The sequence below is a fragment of the Pongo abelii genome, chromosome 13 (genome assembly GCF_028885655.2).
Source record: "Pongo abelii isolate AG06213 chromosome 13, NHGRI_mPonAbe1-v2.0_pri, whole genome shotgun sequence".
Classification (NCBI taxonomy): domain Eukaryota; kingdom Metazoa; phylum Chordata; class Mammalia; order Primates; family Hominidae; genus Pongo; species Pongo abelii.
The window spans coordinates 31,359,630-31,365,629 of NC_071998.2; the positions used below are offsets into that span (position 1 = coordinate 31,359,630).

At 37.0% G+C, this 6,000-nt stretch overlaps 1 long non-coding RNA gene across 4 annotated transcripts in view; it reads right to left on the reverse strand.

The window, feature by feature from the left end:
- Positions 1 to 4,486, reverse strand: part of LOC129047816 (uncharacterized) — a 48,783-nt gene extending 44,297 nt beyond the window's left edge. For all 4 annotated transcript variants that reach the window (XR_008509584.2, XR_008509583.2, XR_008509582.2 and 1 more), the window contains exons 1-2: positions 4,114 to 4,486; positions 3,663 to 3,781 (exon numbers count right to left, since the gene is read on the reverse strand). This is a non-coding gene — a long non-coding RNA (uncharacterized LOC129047816). The remainder of the gene's footprint in view (positions 1 to 3,662; positions 3,782 to 4,113) is intronic.
- Between the last annotated feature and the right edge of the window lie 1,514 nt (positions 4,487 to 6,000).

A 6,000-nucleotide genomic window follows, 5' to 3' on the forward strand; every position in this document is an offset into this window, starting at 1 on the left:
TTTGATTCCACAGAGAAGAACACTTAGATTGAATTATATGAGGTTTGGGGGACGTTTTTTAAGCAGAAGGCTGCCTAAGTCCTTTTTAACATTTCTATTTTTCTTTTTCTGAAAAGAGATTTTTCTAAAAGTAATAGTAGGAATATTTTCTAGGAAAGACAGGAGAATACAGATTTATGTCCATCCATTTTTATATTTGTTCTTTTATCCAACTATTTATTCTTAAAACAATTAAGCACTCATGGAAGTCAGGCTCTGCCTTTTAGGGAGCTCCTAGTTTGGTGGTAGAAGGCAGATTAAGAATGACTGTTTACCATTCAGTGTGATAAGGGCTGAGAGAAAGAGAGAGAGAGACAAGTACAAGGTGCCCTGGGAACATAGAGGCTGGCATGATGAACCACCCAGAAGAAGAAAGGCACATTCTTAAAATGGGAAGAAAAGATGCTAGAGTTTGGTTTTCGTGAGCTTTTAAAATTGAGGCGATGTTAGTAGATCTACACATTTTGCATACCTGGCAGTGGGATGTAGTGTGAATGAGATATGGAAATTTATAAGAAATTCATTGGGAGGGACCTTAGGGATCATCTGTTCCAGTCTCCTCAATGCAAGAATCGCATCAACATCCACTTTAACAATGGTTTGGTTGCATTCTTTTACTTCCTTACAAGTCAGCCTGTTTCACAATGAAATAAAAAATCTGCTTTTTTTTCTTCCAGTTTATTGGTTCTATTACAGCTCTCCAATTACAGCTCTCCAATGCAAAGCAGAGCAAAGGCATGCTCTAACATGACTGCCTTTTAAAAGTTCATATTAAGTTTGTGATCACCTAAACCCCGTGGGCACTTTTTTTTTTATTCATACAAAGCATTATAAACCATATAAGCTTTTTTTTTGCCTCCCATTTGTGCAATTGATTGTTTTCCATCTAAAACCAGGACTTCACATTTTATTTCCATACAGTTACTTGACTTCACTTTAATGTTCCAATTTAAAGATAATTTTATTTCTGTATTCTGACATCTCTCATATTAGCCATTCTGCCACAGTCTATGCTACCTGTAAACTTAATTAATATGCAGCCTATATCTTTATCCAGGTCACTGATGAAAATGTTATAGAGAACAGGTGGGAGGACAGAGCTCTTGGAATTCTCACAAATAATCTCCTTTGGGATATGTTTGTTTAACTAGACATGAGTCAACTTAACCACTCAAACTCATTGTCTTATTATTCAAAGGATGTCGTAGATAGGATGACCATATAGACTGGTTTGCTCAGGAGAGTTCCAGCTTACCCCATTAAGTTCTGCTTTGCACCTGCTATTGAGGCATAATCAAATAGCACACCTTTTCACTCTCAATAGTATTCTGGTTTGGTGGAGAGTATTATGGTTACCCTAATAATCAGAGACTACACCAAATGACTTGGGAGGAACTCTACAACTATCATAATCATGGAGCTCTCCTGGGCCCTCCAATTTACTAGTCCTATCATACAATGAAACAAGATTTGTTTGCCAAATTTGTTCTTAATCTATGCATTGTTCTTGGTCTTCATGAATTTTTCTAAATGTTGGCAAATCATCCAAAGCTTTTTATTTTCCATTAGGAATTACATTTAAATTTACCAGTTTGTAATTACAGTTTTTGTTTATTGTGTACTTACTGTGTGCTAGGCATTCATCCAAGTGTTTTACAAGTTTTACCTCATTTAATCTCTCATAACCCTGTGAGGTAGGAATTATCACCCACCATTTACCAGTAAAGAAAATGAGCTATAATAGGTTAGAAAACTTTGCCAAAGATTCAGAGCTAACAAAAGGTAGAGAAAGTATTCACACATAGGCAGTTGGATTCCAGAGTCCTTGCTCTGTCACGCTAATTTCCAGAATTCAGCCTCTTCTCCATTTGAAATGTGACATCAAAAAAAAAAAAAATAAAAGCTAAATTAAAAAATACCCTTCCTCCTAGAAAATCATTTAAAGCTAGGCAATAAAGCTAAGGTAATATAAATTTTCCAGGACACTAGCAGAAATTGATGGAATTACACAATTTAAAGGACAAAGCTGAGGGACACCCCACAAAGCTTCTGACAAATGGGCCATAAAAGTGCTCACAGACCACTGTAGCTCAGAGACATTCTTCTAGCCCTTGAACTTCCCTGGCTCCTAGATTGGCTTACAACATTTGCCATCACTTTTCTTTGGCCCAGGGAGGGAGAAAAAGATTCCAATGAGCCTAAAAGCCCATTTTGGGTCATTTTTCTTAGAAAGTGGCCAGTTTCATAATATGGGAGTTCATGTCTATGTTCATGCATATGATAGGAAAGTGTTTTGAGGTAAAATGAAAAAAAAATGGTTTTAGAACTATGTTATTATTTTTGGATGCTTGTTTTTGCAATACCTGGCACACAGAAATACTGAATACATGTCTGTTGAATAAATGAACATATTCCCACAAAAATTCTCTGTAATTTAGGGAGTAAGAAAGTAGGGAAGGATGGGGTATATCTTCAAAGGTCTTTTGTCTTTTTTGCTTTTTTTTTTTTTTTTTTTTGGTTCAAAATGCTCAGCCCTGCAGTTTCGTATACCTACAGCTTTTAAAGAATGTCACTTACGTGTCCTTCGCCCACTTTTTGATGGGGTTGTTTGTTTTTTTCTTGTAAATTTGTTCGAGTTCATTGTAGATTCTGGATATTAGCCCTTTGTCAGATGAGTAGGTTGTGAAAATTTTCTCCCATTGTGTAGGTTGCCTGTTCACTCTGATGGTAGTTTCTTTTGCTGTGCAGAAACTCTTTAGTTTAATTAGATCCCATTTGTCAATTTTGGCTTTTGTTGCCATAGACATTTGTGCAGCCAAAAAACACATGAAAAAATGCTCACCATCACTGGCCATCAGAGAAATGCAAATCAAAACCACAATGAGATACCATCTCACACCAGTAAGAATGGCAATCATTAAAAAGTCAGGAAACAACAGGTGCTGGAGAGGATGTGGAGAAATAGGAACACTTTTACACTGTTGGTGGGACTGTAAACTAGTTCAACCCTTGTGGAAGTCAGTGTGGCGATTCCTCAGGGATCTAGAACTAGAAATTCCATTTGACCCAGCCATCCCATTACTGGATATATACCCAAAGAATTATAAATCATGCTGCTATAAAGACACATGCACACGTATTTTTATTGCGGCACTATTCACAATAGCAAGGACTTGGAACCAACCCAAATGTCCAACAATGATAGACTGGATTAAGAAAATGTGGCACATATACACCATGGAATACTATGCAGCCATAAAAAATGATGAGTTCATGTCCTTTGTAGGGACACGGATGAAATTGGAAATCATCATTCTCAGTAAACTATCGCAAGAACAAAAAACCAAACACCGCATATTCTCACTCATAGGTGGGAATTGAACAATGAGAACACATGGACACAGGAAGGGGATCATCACACTCTGGGGACTGTTGTGGGGTGGGGGGAGGGGGGAGGGATGGCATTGGGAGATATACCTAATGCTAGATGACGAGTTAGTGGGTGCAGTGCACCAGCATGGCACATGTATACATATGTAACTAACCTGCACATTGCGCACATGTACCCTAAAACCTAAAGTACAATAATAATAAAAAAAAAAAAAAAGAAGAATGTCACTTACCATGGAAGGGATACTCCTTTCTCACCCTCTCCAAGCACATTCTTCATTCCAAGGCACATAACTTATTTATTATGTTATGCTAATGAAAGTACAGCCACTGGTTTAGAATATACCATGCTCTGTGTGAAAGGCAGAAAGAAAAGGACCCCATAAATACAAAGAATCTGGACCAGAGAACATTTTATTACAAGACTCACTCCTTTCTTAAAGACAGTAAACATGATGAATTTCTCTTTGCAACTGAATTTATGAAGATAGATGATTCTCTCTGTGGTTGTTTTAACCGGGTTTGCCTTGCGGTCTGATGCAGAGTTGCAAACCCACACAAATACATTTATTGCCATCCCTAATGACAGGATACAATGTCTTATTGTATCATATGACTGAGTGGGACCTAAGAAAGCAACATTATGTTTTACCATAGGGATAGAAAAGGATTCATCCGACTTACCTGTTTCAGTAGGAAAGGCCCCAGTGTTTTCTGTAAGGGAAGCCTTGAACTGCCTTAAATATTACTTTTCTACAACTTTTTGTAGTACTCTTTTCAGAGTCAGGCTGAAAAAAAATCTTTTGCTGAGACTTTTTCAAATGCCAAAGCAGGAATTGGGAGAGCTTTGTACTTGATTCTCATACATTCAGTTCACACTTTGGCATTCTGCTGAGCTGACACAGAAGGGAGAAGTAAAATCAAGGGGGGAGGGGAAGGGAAATGGAAGGTTTCTGAGCTCAGTGTTTAAGTGTCTTTCTCACTCAAAACGCTGTTCAAGCCTGAGTGCACATGCACAGCCACACAAGGGAACTGGCTCCACTTTGCTAATGATGGCAGCGCGCATCATTGGCTATGCAGATCACAGAAGAAAGCCATTCTGCTTAGCTCTAATTCCATCAGGATCATTTACCTTTTGAAGGATAGAAAAGAATGAATTGAAGATCAAAATCATCAGCCTTATTTGGCTTCATCCAAGATTTATGGCAGCTGCTTTCAAGGGCAACTGAAAAAACCAACTGCAGAATTCACATCTGTACCATTTCTTGTCTTTCAATATTTTATAAATGTTACGAGCAAAGTCAGCCTCTGGGGACATTAAAATTAAACAACCTCTATCCCTCCCCTATATTGGAATGAGAGCATATATCAATAATTGCTATATTTAACTACTCTCATCTGTATCATACCTTTTAGGATTAGCTGTCTCAGAAGCCTACATTTAGTTTACTATTCATTTGGCAAAGGTTATTATAATGTGGGATCTGTGTCTTTGTGATGTCAAAAGCATTAAACTTTGATTTAAATTGTTAATAATACAGTGTCCATTATTGCCAGTTTTAGACTTGAATTAATTTTTTTTAACAAGCAAACATTTAAGGGATATCAACCAACATTTGAAATGAAGATATATTGTCCTTAATTTAAGTGCCCTGATGTGTGGACCAAAAAAAAAAAAAAAAAATCAACGTATATAAAAAAAATACCAGGAGGACATTTGCTGTGATCTCTGAGGAAGTAAATAAGGTTGCTTTGGTTTCTTTAGATGCTTTGATTAGTTTTGACAGCAAGAAATATATCATGCTTTCATATGATAAAAGACTACAATATAAGTGAGGCTGATACAGTGGCTCACAAATTATCCCAAGGATCAAGCACAGTGGGCAAAAATTGATAAAGCAAATTAGATTTCTATTTGCAAGATGCTCACGAGCTCTAAACTTCTCTTTTCATAGTAAAACGTTTACTCTTAAATCCCTAGTGAAGTAGCTCCTACAGATCTTCTTTGTGGTATCTTCTGTTATTTCCAACAAATAAATGCCTTTCTCAGCTGGGTCTGCCAAGGTCTTGGCTCTTAGCTGTTATGCTCCGGGTCACAAAAAAGATAAAATGTCAAATGTCAAAGAGAAATGGGCATGAGCTAACTAAATAAAGTCTAACTCATGGGAAGTGCCTAATATGGAACAAATTGCTGTTGCTGGAATGAATGGTAGAGCCAGAGTTCTATGTTCAAATCCAAGCTCTGCCTTATTAGCTGCGTCACCTTGGGCAAGTTACTTAACATCTCTGATGTTAAGCTTAATATCTTTTCTGTAAAATGAAGATACTGATAGGCCCCTCAGAAAGTTGCGGTGAGAATTAAGTGATTTAACATATCTCTTAAGTGTCTAGAGCAGTCCAAGGGAATGGACAAATGTTGGTTCTTTTTCCTGACCTCTTCTTATTAGGATTCAGTATGATATTCACAAAATGGTTACCAGTATCTATTTCATGTATTTACCTTTGAGAGCATGTTTATTTAAGAAACTCAAGAGAGAAGGTTAATAGTATGATAATTACTCCTGAGTGTAG